We start from the raw sequence: 14940 nt of genomic DNA on the forward strand, positions 1-14940 counted from the left end.
GCTGTATTATCCTGTTTTATGATGATCTGATTGGCAGTTGATAAACACTGGTCTTGCTTCGGCTTTTCCCTCTGCATCGTGAGGGTTTTTATGCCGAAGCAAGCGTCTTGTCTTTCCCGCGAAATTGTGTTATTTATTTATTTACCCTCTCACTCACTCATCCCATTCCGATTGAAGTTAGAGAAGAACTTGGTCAAACGACCAAAACAAAATAAATAAATAAGTGTATAAATGAATGAGTAAATAAATAAATATAAAATAAATAAATAAATAAATGAATAAATAAATAAGTAAAAAAATAGATGAATAAATAAATGAATAAATGAATGAATAAATAAGTGTATAAATGAATAAACAAATGAACAAGTAAAAAAAAAAAAATGAATGAGTAAATGAATACATAAATAAATAAATAAGTAAAAAAATAAATGAATGAGTAAATGAATAAATAAATAAATAAATAAATGAATACGTAAAAAAAAAAATGAATAAGTAAATGACTACACAAATAAATAAATGAATAAATAAATTAACGAAGAAATAAATGAATTGTTCATTTTCCGTATTTACGTACGTTTCCCCTTTTTCTTATTTTTATTTTCACATTCTCGTCGCCTTCAGCGACGACGGTTATATAATTATTTTCTGGTGACCTGTGGACGACTCGCCCCTCCGCGGCGACTTCCCTCCCCTGGTCCACTCTCGCGCCCACCTCCTCCTCCGCCTCCTCTGCCGCCGACTCCTCCTGGAGGTCTTCACCAATGACGGCCCGTAGAAGAAGGGTCTCTCGCTTTGTTGCCTTTCTCTCCTGATTCGCGACCGCCACCTCCCGGTCGCGGAGGGTTTCCGAAATCGTTCGGATCACGGCGACACTTTTATGGATCAGCGCATCCGAATGGTGATCCACAGAATTCTCCCGTCTTCTGATTATCTCTCGCACTTTTCTTGTTCTGTCAGGATAATTGAACGAATGTATGTTGTATTCAATGCGCTGGAAACATTTTGAAGTTAGGTAATGTTATACCATGTTCTAACGAAGAAATAAATGAATTGTTCATTTTCCGTATTTACGTACGTTTCCCCTTTTTCTTATTTTTATTTTCACATTCTCGTCGCCTTCTGCGACGACGGTTATATAATTATTTTCTGGTGACCTGTGGACGACTCGCCCCTCCGCGGCGACTTCCCTCCCCTGGTCCACTCTCGCGCCCACCTCCTCCTCCGCCTCCTCTGCCGCCGACTCCTCCTGGAGGTCTTCACCAATGACGGCCCGTAGAAGAAGGGTCTCTCGCTTTGTTGCCTTTCTCTCCTGATTCGCGACCGCCACCTCCCGGTCGCGGAGGGTTTCCGAAATCGTTCGGATCACGGCGACACTTTTATGGATCAGCGCATCCGAATGGTGATCCACAGAATTCTCCCGTCTTCTGATTATCTCTCGCACTTTTCTTGTTCTGTCAGGATAATTGAACGAATGTATATTGTATTCAATGCGCTGGAAACATTTTGAAGTTAGGTAATGTTATACCATGTTCTACGACGTATTTTCTGTAATTTCGAACAGATCTTCAAGTTTAACCACCTAATTTCTCAGGCTCTCCGAGTACTTTCAGATAATCAAAGTGAAATTTCGATGTGACGAAAAATGTGAAAGTTTTGAGTCTCAGTATGGTCCTCCCTCAAACATTAAAATTGTACTTCGTGTTCTTCTTTCAATTGCACGTTACAGTCGTAACTTTTATTCGGACCGACATCATTTACCTAATATCATTTGCTGCTGCCTAACATTGACCCCGGCTGCCTGTTCCAACTGTTCCGTAGTCGGTGATATACGCCGTATAAGAATGATCAATAAATTCCTACTCACACACAATGGCGGAGATATTCTTTTACTGCCTCGCTGTCTTCGGCAGTAAAATTCAGACGTTCGACGTCCCGCGCCGCCTTCTCGTAGTCAGCGGCGGCCCAGAGCGCCAGGTAGGCCTCCGAACGACGGTCACTCTGCAGACGCGCCGCAAATAAACGATTCGCCAATCGCTCTGCCTTCCGCAGAGTGACCGTCATCAGGCGATCCCGCGGCAAAACATTTTGTATTCTAAAGACAGAAAAACCAAAATCGGATCAATCTCGATACCTTTCCATTCCTCCGATAGTCTAATCAATCTAGCCCAAAAATTAGGCTGACTTGTAAATAATTCCCCTGCGGATGAGAGATATGTCAATCGACTCAGAAAATTGTCACGAATAACATATGAAAATGTATCTCTACAGAATTTCCGGGTACGTCATTAAATTCATTGAAAAGTATCAATTAATTGTGAGTTGGCGCTGTCAGTCGATTTCCGAACACGGTCCATGTATCAGTGCTTACCGTATGTGGTAAACGGCGAGGGCCGCCGCTTCGTTTTGAAGACAAGTCGCCGTCGCCAAAAATTGGCGGAAACCGCCGGAGGAAATAAAATAATCGTGAAGCGTCTCGGAAGTCAGCGACCCGTGACGGCCGGTGTGTTTTAACACTCGCCTGACTATGTCGCCGAGCGTGTCGGCGTTTATCTTCGGCTCCGCGGCGACGTTCTGTCGGACCCACTCTTTCAATGGGACAACTTGCGTGTAATTGTTTTCAAAATGACGTGTGTCCAAAATGAGTGCCGACATCCTTCTGAAAATATTCACTAATTAGCAAGCCAATTACCTACTAGTGGGCTATAAATTTTGATGAAAATTCATGATAAATGAACTTTTCTAAACAAGTTTCAATCGATTCTATAATGGAGAAAAATATTTCAGACCAAGGTTAACCTATTAGAACACTGTTTAGAGAGAAGGCAAAAAGATATGGATCATCGACGTGGGATCCGCGAATTAGTGATGAGAACGAGCGTGAATGAAACGAAAGTGATGTTGAGATGGAGAGAGATGATGATTAATGGTAACCGAGAATTTTATTGGTTTTGATGCGGCGATACAGGCCGTATCGCAAGAGAACGTTACAGAGAGTGAAGATTTTACAGAGCGAGAGAACACATAGATTATACACATACATGATTTCGAGATAGTAGACAATACATGAGATACAGCTGATGGGTTTTGAGTCGCGACACGGGCAAGCGGCGAGATTTGACACAGAGACGGCAAGTAAACATTGCACGCGAGTGTGCGTACATGTGCGAGGACGATTTTGAGTGTCGCGAGACACACATTTAACTATTCGATACCTTGCCGAAACAAACACGATAAACTGCTTTGTCATCGGTGAAAATTTCGTGTTCTGTTAACGTATTATTTGATTCGCTAGACATTATTATAATTGTTTTCAACTTCTCTGGATCTTGAAGAACTACCCAAATTAGTATTCAATATTGATCTGATTATAGTGAAACTACTTTTTATCTCGAGACTCCAAGAATACACTTATTTCTCACCCAAATTCAAACTACTTACTTGAAAATATTTTTCACTGCTGCCTTATGAATTCGACAACACGAAGTGAAGGATCTACTCCCTGCCCCCATCCGTTGATGTCACGCCGGAAGTCAGATCGCGGCGATCACAGTGGATAATGCATGAACGATAGTAGATAAGCAAGGGGGGTTCTGGATAGAAGCACCTTCTTTACCGACCAAGCCGACCAGTCCGCCTGTTACGTCACCGGCTGATGTGCCCACGGCGGTCATTTTGAAAATAGCGGTCATTTCGACGGCAGCCATTTCTGATTTTTTTGATGGCGGCCATTTTGATTTTTTCGATAGCGGCAATTTTGATTTTGTGATGACGGCCATTTTGACGGCGGCCATTTTTGATGACGGCCATTTTGATTTTTTCGATGGCGGCAATTTTGATTTTGTGATGACGGCCATTTTGACGGCGGCCATTTTTGATGGCGGCCATGATTTTTTCGATGGCGGCAATTTTGATTTTGTGATGACGGCCATTTTGACGGCGGCCATTTTTGATGGCGGCCATGATTTTTTCGATAGCGGTAATTTTGATTTTGTGATGGCGGCCATTTTGACGGCGGCCATTTTTGATGGCGGCAATTTTGATTTTGTGACAGCGGCCATTTTGACGGCGGCCATGATTTTTTTGATATATAACCAATAGTTTGCCCCAGGCGACAAATAATATTTTCCACGTACTTCGAATACATTCTTTTACGTTAATCGACCGGATGGTGACATCGCAATTAGCATAAAAGAGACCGGGTCAGCGTAGAGCGATCATTCTAGAGGAAGCTTCGCAACTCTATCTTTGTCAAGTGTGTGTGATCGAAAGAAGAAGAAACATGGATTCCGAAAAGTGTTTGAAATTAATACTAATTATGGAAACGACGTTCAAGATTTTATCTGAAAAATCGTCACCGGCAGAAATTGCAAAACGGATTCGATTCGGAACCCAAAATACCAGGCTTTTGAATAAAATCTTACGCAACAACGCCTCAACGATCGGGGAGAAGACAAGAATTTTGACTACAATTGGAATTCTGAAATCGTTGACAGTCAAATTTCAACAATTTCAAAAAGTGGGTGACGGATTACGAAGCCGACGAAGAAGCGATCGAGTACGGTGGGAAGATTTGGAGACAGCTTTCGAGAGTCGAATTCGAACGGGAGCCATTATCAATCTGCGGCATAAAGATTTGAACAGGTTTTTGGAAGATGCGAAACACCTCGTCGTTGCAAGACTGAAGAAAATGCTACGAAAAGTGGGAAGTTTAAAGGCAAACTGTGTCTTGTGTTGTAAATTCAATATAACGAAAAACGCTGAACATGTTGAGGAAATGAAATATTTTAACACCAGAAACCAAATCATCCTCCAGCCAGCTGACATACACGGGTGATTCGAAGAGAACGTAAAGCAAAAAGTGTTGGCCAAGGTGGAAGATTTTCAAGAGAGAGACTCTGGTTGGTCGCTGACCGAAATAATCAATTTGACTGTAAATATCAACAAGTACGTGCCACTGCGAGGCGGTGTGTTCACATACACACCACTACCCAAAGATATTCAAGATAAGAAGGCTGTCGTCAACATCCGCAACGGAGACGCGTATTGCTTTCTCTGGTCGGTCACCGCAGCCCTCTTTCCAGCCAACAACAATCCCAGCGAAATCACTTCGTATCCACATTTCAGCTCAGTGCTACAATACGGAGGTTTGCATTTTCCAATGTTTTTAGACCGGATTCCAAAATTTGAGAAACTTAACAAACTCTCAATTAACGTTTACGGTATAGATAGTGCGGAAAAACAAAAGCGTAGTGAAATTGTACCCATTTATTTGAGTCGAAACAAGTCTGACAAGCCTACAATCCATCTTTTAGTAATAGAGTCTGAAAACGACGACGATGACGATGATAGTATGGAAAATATTGAAAAGAATGTAACACATCATTTTGCATGGATTCGGAATTTATCACGGCTGACACGTTCCCAAATTTCTAAACATAAATGTCGTACATGGTTGTGCGATAGGTGTCTATCACACTTCCAATCTGAAAGGTGTTTGATCAAGCACAATGTAGATTGCATGAATTTGAATAAAACCAAAGTTATCTTGCCAACAGAAGAGGACAAGATTCTCAAATTTAAAAATTTCAAGCACAAAGAAACCGTTCCGTTCTGCGTTTACGCAGATCTAGAATGTTTACTGCAGCCCACACATGAAAGTTTTGGGGAAAATAGAACAATTTATCAGAAGCATCTTCCGTATAGTATAGCTTACTATCTGCATTGTGCGTTTGATGATTCGCTTTCAGAATTCAAAATTAATCGCGGAGAAACTTGCATCCAATGGTTTGTAAACGAGTTAAAGGAATTGGCACTTTCGTTAGAGGGATATTACAAGACTGTTGTACCGATGGAACCACTAAATTTCAATCAGATCAACGAATTTGATTTGTCGGCGGTCTGTCATATTTGTGAAAAACCGTTTACGCCCACAGACGTGAAACATCGGGATCACTGTCATTTCACGGGAAAGTACCGTGGTGCTGCTCACCGCAGCTGTAATCTAAATTACCAAAATTCGCACACCATCCCAGTGATATTCCACAATCTTTCGGGTTACGATTCGCATTTTCTGATCAAAGCCCTGGGTACGTCATTCGAAGGTACTGTTAAAATATTACCTGTCAACAAAGAAAAGTACATTTCCTTCACTAAATTCGTTAAGGGAACGGATGTAACGTTCCGTTTCATAGATTCGTACCGTTTAATGCCTAGCAGCCTCGATAAATTATCATCGTATCTGGACGATTGCCGAAAAACAATAACACGTAAATTCTGCAGTAGCTTGAACAAATTTCGGTTATTGACTAGGAAAGGTGTCTTCCCGTACGAATACATAGACAGTTGGGAGAAGCTCGAGGAGAAACATTTACCAGCCAAAGAACAGTTTTATTCAAAATTAAACGACCGGAATATATCAGACGACGATTACGCACACGCGTGCGACGTATGGCAAACTTTTAACGTCCAAACTTTGGGAGAGTATTCGGACTTGTATTTACAGACGGACGTGTTTTTACTGGCTGATGTTTTTCAAAATTTTCGACAGAATTGTTGGATGACGTACAAACTGGATCCGTTACATTACTACACAGCGCCCGGTCTGTCGTTTGATGCAATGTTAAAATGTACAGACATCGAACTCGTGCTTCTCACCGACATAGACATGGTTATGTTTATCGAAAAAGGTATTCGTGGTGGTGTATCACAGTGTTCGAACAGATATGCAAAGGTCAACAACAGGTATATGGGAGAGGAATTCGATCCTGAGATCGAAGAATCTTATCTCATGTACTTTGACGTTAATAATTTGTACGGTGCAGCTATGAGCTTTGCTCTGCCATACAGTTCCTTCGAATGGGTATCAGACTTCAGACAATGCGACGTTCTTACCATCTCGGACGATGTAGAGTTTGGTTACGTGCTGGAGGTAGATTTGGAATATCCTGCGGAACTGCATGAAACTCATAAGGATTTACCATTGTGTCCGGAGCACTATGTACCTCCGATTTCGACCAATAAACAGTCAAAATTGACGCCCACGCTATTTTCCAAGAAAAACTACGTTGTTCACTACAGCGTTTTGAAACAATGCTTACAATTAGGCTTAAAATTACTTGAAATTCACAGAGTTCTCAAATTCAGGCAAACCCCGTGGCTCAAAAAATATATAGATTTGAATACCGATTTGCGAAAAAAATCTGACAACGAATTTGAGAAAAATTTTTACAAGCTAATGAACAACGCAGTTTTTGGTAAAACTATGGAAAACGTGCGAAAGTACAGAGATGTTCGATTGATCACCGAATGGGATAGACGGTACGGTGCGAGAGCTACCATAGCCAAGCCTAATTTTCACAGCTGCACCGTTTTCGACAAAGAGATGGTTATCGTCGAAATGAATAAGACGAAAGTCAAATTGAATAAACCATTGTATGCAGGTTTTTCCATCCTGGATCTATCTAAAACATACATCTATGATTTTCATTACAATTACATTAAGCAGAAATTTGGCAACCGAGCAAAATTAATGTACACGGATACCGACAGTTTGATTTACAATTTTACCGTCCCCGACATATACGAACACATGAAGGAGGACTTGCACAAATTCGACACGTCGGATTATCCTCTTGACAACGTTTACGGAATACCTCGAGCAAACAAAAAAGTTCTCGGCTTGATGAAAGACGAGAATAACGGGAAAATCTTGTCGGAATTTGTAGGGTTACGAGCTAAATTGTACGCATTCCGAGTCTTGGGAGATGAAAAAGACAACAAACGTGCCAAAGGTGTTAGAGGATCAGCGTTAAGAAAAACAACCTTCAACGATTATTTGGACTGTGCGTTGAAACGTGAAAATCTATCCTCAAATCAGCATTTGATCATGAGTCGAAAGCATGAGGTATATACCGTAGAACAGCAGAAAGTAGCACTGAGCTGGAATGACGACAAGCGGATCGTGTTTCAAAACACGACCGATAAGCAACGAAGAGCAGTGGACCCAGAACGGAGCCCTGGGGGACTCCTTGATCAAGTGATGCCCAGGAGGAAAGTTCCCCAGAAGGGCCAACCACTGCCTGCGAGCGGCCTCGGAGGTAACTAGATGTCCAGGTCAAGGCGTGCTGTGAGAAGCCGAGCGCCAGGAGCTTGGCGAGAAGCAAGGCGTGAGGGATGGAGTCGAACGCCTTACTGAAATCGAAAAGTACGACGATAGTGACCAGGCGGTCGTTGACGCCGCGACGCACATCGTCAGCGAGCTTGAGAAGGGCAGTTTGCGTGCTAAGGCCCGGGCAGAAACCGGACTGTCGAGAGTCGAGTAGAGAGCGGCTCTCCAGATAAGTCAGCATCTGAAGGAGCACGACACGCTCAAGCACCTTAGACAAAAGGCATAAATTCGCGATGGGACGCATCTGCTGGAGAGAGGTGGGAGACTTGACCTCAGCCAACGGGATGATACGGGCCTTCTTCCAAGACGCCGGGAAAACACCGGAGTTGAGGGACTGGTTGACGAGAAGCAGCAGGAATGGAAAAATGGCCGGAAGGGCGTCCTTAATGTTGCGGAGTGAGAGGTCATCAACCCCCCGGGATTGAGACGAGAAGTGAAAGATCGCACTGTGAAGGGCAGCCGGAGACACGTCGGCGAAGTAGAATAAGGTGTCATCATAACTAGGCGGGGGTAGGCCGCGAAAGAACTCCTCGACCTCCTGAGATGCTCCAGGACGGCAAGAGACCGCCGCGAAATGGACATTTAGTTCATCTAGAGTGAACCCGGCACAGTCGCTAATCTGGGAGGAGGCTAGCCCGAGGGATCGAAGCTCATTCCAGAGGGCCCGGGAGCCGGAGGCATTAGACAACCGGTCGGCATAGAAGGCGGTGCGGGCCGCAGAGATGCGTCTGTGGAGGGCATCGCGGGAGCCGCGGTAGGAGAGAAGATCAGTCCCGTTGCGAGTGCGCTTGTACCGTCGGTAGAAAGCATCTCTCTCTCGCTCAAGGGCCCGCAGGTCAGGGGTGATCCAGGGCGGGGCGCGACGCTTGGAGAGAAATGTGCGGGTAGGTGCCAGTAGGTCCAAGGCGGTGGTGAGATTACCCTGGAGACGCTGTAGCAGCTCATCAGCGGAGGCAGGTGGAAAGAAGCAGTCCCAATTCATGGAGTCAAGAGAGCGGGCAAACTCCTCAGTTGAGAAGTTACGATAGGAGCGCGAGGTGATAAGCCGCTGGTTAGAGGGAGCGGGCATTGCAAGGGTCACGTAAATTAGGTCGTGCCCAGCAATGAAGGGGGTCTCCGATTGTCCAAAGTCAGCGACAGCGTCAGGGTCACTAACGAGACAGAGATCCAGAAGAGAGTCAGCAGTGGATGTGTGATGAGTGGCCATGAAGGGCACCAGGTGAAGCGCGTGTGACTGACAAAATGAGCGAATGTTATCAGCCTCGTCGGAGTCAGCGAGCTGATTCGCGTTAAAATCGCCGAGGACAATAGAGAGAGCGTAACCGGGTGAGTATAGGTCAAAATCCGACTCGAATAGGGCCAGGTTGGCCGTCTTTGGCGGGCGATAGACTACCGAGACCAGAAGTGGGGACAGACCAGGAGCTTTGACTTCGGCCACGAGGTACTCAGGAAGAGCAGAGTATAGAGGCGGAGATGCCGCGAGGATACGTCCACGCAGTGGGTTACGGAGGTACAGAGCAACCCCACCGCCCACTTTACCAGTACGATCATTTCGGAGGATGGAGAAACCGGGTAAAGCGACTGAAGAGTCGGAGACTTCAGTGTGAAGCCAGGACTCGCTAACGGCGACGACGTGGTATGGGGAGGCGGCGAAATGGTAGCGGAGATAGTCCATGTGGCCACGGATGGAGTTGGCGTTAATATGGCAGATCTGGAGCGAGGAGCGTGAACATCCAGGCGCAGGCGGTAACCTCGGGGTTCCAAGTCACAGAGGCGATGAGTGGGCAGAGGAGGGGCTGGTGCGCGCCTCCTGTGGCACCTCACATTCAGCTAGAGGAGGCGGATGCGAGACGACGGCATCCCTTGGTGTATCGCGGGTGGAACCACGCGAGCCACGATAGAAGGGTGGTTGCAAAGTACGGCCACGCACGGAACCGGGCCTAGGTTGACGGCCAGAGGGACCTGAGCGGGAAGGAGAGGCATCAGAGCAACCGCCGGGAGAGGCGGAGGGAGACTCGACCTCAAGTGCCTCGAGATCTTGAACTGTGCGTATACGCCGAGTACGCTCGCCGTCCCTGGACTTCAGCAAAACAACACCATCGCTATACCAGACAGATTTAAATCCTCTAGCTTTGGCCACAGTACGGGTTGCAACAAGAAGTTTGTAGACATCACCTGGGAGAGCCACGTTCACATTTATGATAAGCGGAGGAGTGGTGCGCCGGGGGAGAAGGTCGGAGGTGCGGAGAATCCCGTGTGCCTTCTTGGCAGCAATGAGCCGGAGACACAAGTCGCGAGAGCGGAGCCTGGCGATAACTGGCAGCGGAGCATCACCCCGGCGGGCACGGGATCGTGGGACTAGGAAGCGCGAGGATAGGACGTCCTCGTCTCCCAGAGTAACGCCGAGGGAGGCTGCAACCTGCAGAATGACTGCGCGAGTGCCGTCAGGGGATGGGCAGGGAACCCCTGAAATAATGAGCTCCGCCTCACAGAGCCGGGCGGAGGCATGCCGCAGTTCCTGTTGACCAGCAGCCTGGTGACAATGAAGGTCAGCGACGGCTGTCTGCAACTCATCGAGTCTCTCAGAGAGGGTGCGGTTTTGGTGCTCGAGATCTTGTATGCGGGCTGCATTTCTGTCGATTTGCTCTTGCATAACAGTCAATGGGCCAAGACGATCATCAATGCCATCGAGGCGGCCTCCAATGTCGTCAAATCTGCTGTCGATCCGACGCATCATTTCCTCGAGAAGCGTGGTGTGAGACGTAACGGCCGGGGTAAGGAGAGATCCAGAGGCAGTAGGAGCAGCCGAAAGGGAAGGCTGCGAGCCTAAGACGGAGCTAGAGCCGAGCACGGGAACGGAAGGCGAGGACGGTGGTAGTTGAGCAATCTCCATATTTTGCACCTGCTGCAAGTGAGTGTCATGGCAGCAACGAAGGGTGCCAGTGCGGGTTGCCTTAATCTTTAGACAACTTCGATGATAGTAGGAATTGCATTGGGCGCAGTGGATGGCGTCAAGGACCGGCTTGTTACAGCCAGCGCAGAGTCTGGCAGGACACATGACAACTGGGCCGGCTGCCGAGGAGTGGAAGTTCCCTACCTTATCTTATCGGCTGGACGAGCAAGCGGCGGCGGGGCAAGAGAAAGCGACGGAGCCGATAAAACCGGCAGATGGAGCCACAACTGCCAAAGTCAGGCTATAGAGAGAAACCCAGCCAGACGGAGATAGAGAGGTAAACAGTAAACAGCCACAACTGCCACAGTCAGGCTATAGAGAGAGACCCAGCCAGAGGGAGATGGAGAAGTAAACAGACCCAGGCATGCGCAGAAAAAAAGCCGGTGACAGATGACAGGTGCAGGTTAGGTAGACCCAGGTAGCCCAAAAATCCAAACCAGAAAAGTGCAGCAAGGGCGTGAGAGAGGCAGCTGGACGTGGAGATAAGCAAGCCAGAGGTGACTTGCAAGAAAAAGCGTGCAAGGGGTCTGCAAACAAAAAGGCCCGAAGGCAGAAAGAGGCAGAAAAAGCTCGGAAAAGGAGGTGCGAAATGAAAGCGTGCAGGCAGTACTTACAGACTTGCAGAGAGAGAGAGAGAGAGAGAGAGAGAGAGAGAGAGAGAGAGAGAGAGAGAGAGAGAGAGAGAGAGAGAGAGAGAGAGAAAGAAAAATTAATTGACAGTCTTTCATTCGAGGACCAAATTTCATGCATATGCCACATCCAGAGGTTTTATGGCGTCATTAGTAACGATTTTCACACAGCGACCATTTCCTGAGATGTAAATGAGCGCAGTTTACCGCAGGGAACCTGACGCGTCGCGCACTAATTAGTTAATCCTGGTTCTTGATTATCTAGGGTATTGCATGCCGCTGCTCACGTTTTGCTCATCCTGTACATCCACACCAGCTTAAGATGACATTTGAAACTAACAAATATTGATTTTGTTACACTATGTACCGTAGACCCGTGAATACTTCTTACTTGATCATAATTCAGTTTTCAGATTAACGGTAGAAATTAATAACGAAACGGAGTTTTAGAATGTTGGAATTTGAACACGAAAAATACCGGACCTATACCGGGAGGATTCCGTGAAGGTAAACGGTGCGACTGACGCTTCGCCGGCAAATAGACAACCAAAGTTATATCTGAGGTACTCACTGCGTGTAAAATTTAACTTCGGTCGCATTCACGGAATTCTACCGATATACTGTTTCCAAAGTTGAATTTAATCAATATCGAGGTGTGGTCAGGAAGACAATCGCTGTTCATACTGCGTGAAGTTATGGTCGATTGGGCTTGAGTCGAGACTTTGACGGAGCAGTTGACTTTCCACTTTTCAAAAACGAAACAGTATCCCGCTGTACCCGAAACGTAACACTCTGGGTTTCACCAGACTATCTACAAACTGGCGGAAGTAACCACATACGGGAATATCACAATGGGTATAAATTATTTTTCATTTTATACCGATGTCGTGCATCGTGTCGGAGGTGAGTCGATAAATAACCTGGGATAAGTGGTAAACAAAGCTGGAGCCATGCTTACCCTCTTGCAGGCAGGTGAAAGCGGCTTAATCACTAATCGTCAAACGAGGCTGAATTAATGTTTCGTGGCCGGCAATACTTGGTTGGTATGGCGTTTCAGTCGAATCAACCAACGGACCACCTTACGAATGGACCCGTAAAGCCGCAAAGACGGCTAATTAATAATAAGCTCGATCGTTCGTCGTCGGTTCGGTCGTAAGTGCTACCTTTGAAGTTTCGAATCGAAACCCCGGAGAACGTCTCAGAAGCAACGCGGGGTGATGGAATCTTGCATGAATAGAGCTCATAGAGAAGCCAAACAATGTCAAATAGAGGAGCGACCCCGCTACCAGCCGTTTATAATTAATTTTGAAGTCCTTGAATTTCCAGCGCTTACGTATTTAACCACTTTGATTAATTTTTGACGCGGTTCGAGAACAGCTTCCGCATTGTGTTGCGGAACTGGAGACCCGAACGGGAAGACACGTTATAACAAACATGACGGCTAACACGAGGCTCGTCTATTACCAGAAATCTAGTCGAGTGCACAACGGAAAAATGAAAAATTAAGAATAAGCGATAGCGTTGTCATTTTTATTTCCGATTCCATTGCTTAGCGATACCGCTAGGAGCTTAAACTTGGTTAGAAGTGAATTCATCATCTATCCCGTTACCTGATTTTATTAATCTTAAGCTGACTCAGATGTGGCTACTTTCTCTTTCTCTCTCTCTCTCTCTCTCTCCCCCTATATAAATCTATCACTCCAAAGCGCAAGCGTTTTGAAAGTTTCAATGGGAACATCTCGCCGATAGTTCTAAAGTTGACGTTGTAATTTTGACGTTGTTGAAACGGAGCTTAAAACTTTATGAAGTATATAAAATTTTTCCTTACCTGCAGATATAGGTACTCACCCACTTGTACACGTTCTTTATCAGGGTATATAACACGGTCTGTTTAACAAGTTGCGATGTATTTGCTCATCTATTTACGACCGAAATCCTTCCGGTCTCGAGTCAAATGCAGGAAGTATCAGATTATAGATTAAATTGTAAAAAAAGAAAATACGCGAGGTAGCCGCGGCTGGAAGTTGCGAAGATTTGTTGCGGTTCAAAAAGTCTGTCGATAAATCGTCGAGCTTAGGGTTTGGTTTGGTCTATTTGGGCTAGGTTAGTCTCGAGGCACACGGGCACCCTTTAGCTTGTGAAACATTCTTTATAATTTATCGTATCGCGCATCAAGTTAGATATACCTCCACACACCAGCGGCTTCCTCTTGCAGCAAAGGCAACAACAATGGCCCAAGAGCAAATGGTACCTACAACGCGGGAGCACAGCTGTGCCGCGGCCTCGTGGTAATATTGAAAAAATAATTCTTGAAGGCAATTTTTCAACTTACCATTACGGAGGACAAGTATAAGGGCTGAGGTTCTCAAACTCAGATTTTCCGGAAACGAGTTTAAAATGGCGGCTTGCGAAAGAGAGGGGAGGAAATATAATATATCTTTATTACGTTAGATTACTTTGCTTTATACTTTTAGTTGCGTATACGCAACTCCGCACTTGAACGGATCGTTCGCTCTTCGCGCCGAAGCATCGCCGTGCAATCAATTTGCCTTTTGCTTCTCAATTAACGAACGTGTCTCTCGCATTTTTGATCGCAATAATTTCGCGATGACTTTTTACGAACAAAAAAATGGCGTTTATCTCGCGAATGTGATCCTCCGGCAACAGCTGTTGCGGCTCCCTACAAAAGCGTATCGTATTATATATCCAACCCCTCAGCATTCGCCCGCGGCGCCAATGTATAACGACTTGATCAATTTTTGTATCAGATTCAAGCTCGAGTTTTTTTTCTCTGGCATCCGTCTTCAGTAGTTGTATTACTTTTCAATAATGAATCCGAGCGGGCCTTTGAAATCGGAACGTGACATTCGAACCTACGGAACTGACACTTGACTCGCGAAAATGGTCTAGTCCTGTATATTATTATTACAGGTTTTTTACTTTCATCGAGAGATGAAATTCTAGAAACGTAACGAGGTATGGAGTTACCTTGCAAAGGATATAGTTACCTTCAGAGAAACGCGGCCGTATCGGATATACCGAAGTGCGCGTTTGCCTGCAGACGGATAATATCAAGGGAAGCAAGAAATTTCCGTGTGTGTCTGGTGAAATCTCGAAGGATTACCGTTGTGCCCGCGAATTTAAATCGGCAAAATGTCTCCCGAGATTGCCTAGATTTGTATGAGGAAAAT

At 45.6% G+C, this 14940-nt stretch overlaps 1 protein-coding gene across 11 annotated transcripts in view; it reads left to right on the forward strand.

The window, feature by feature from the left end:
- The window catches only part of LOC124185055, a 225195-nt gene that overhangs the window by 28427 nt on the left and 181828 nt on the right, over positions 1-14940 (forward strand). Inside the window, exon 1 of one of the 11 annotated variants that reach the window (XM_046575398.1) lies at positions 3649-3666. The exons of the other annotated variants lie outside the window; for them this stretch is intronic. The gene's annotated coding sequence lies outside the window, so the exon portion shown is untranslated. Of the gene's footprint in view, positions 1-3648; positions 3667-14940 lie in introns of those variants that run through there. 11 annotated transcript variants of the gene reach the window in all.

This window comes from Neodiprion fabricii, chromosome 6 (genome assembly GCF_021155785.1).
Source record: "Neodiprion fabricii isolate iyNeoFabr1 chromosome 6, iyNeoFabr1.1, whole genome shotgun sequence".
NCBI classification, from domain to species: domain Eukaryota; kingdom Metazoa; phylum Arthropoda; class Insecta; order Hymenoptera; family Diprionidae; genus Neodiprion; species Neodiprion fabricii.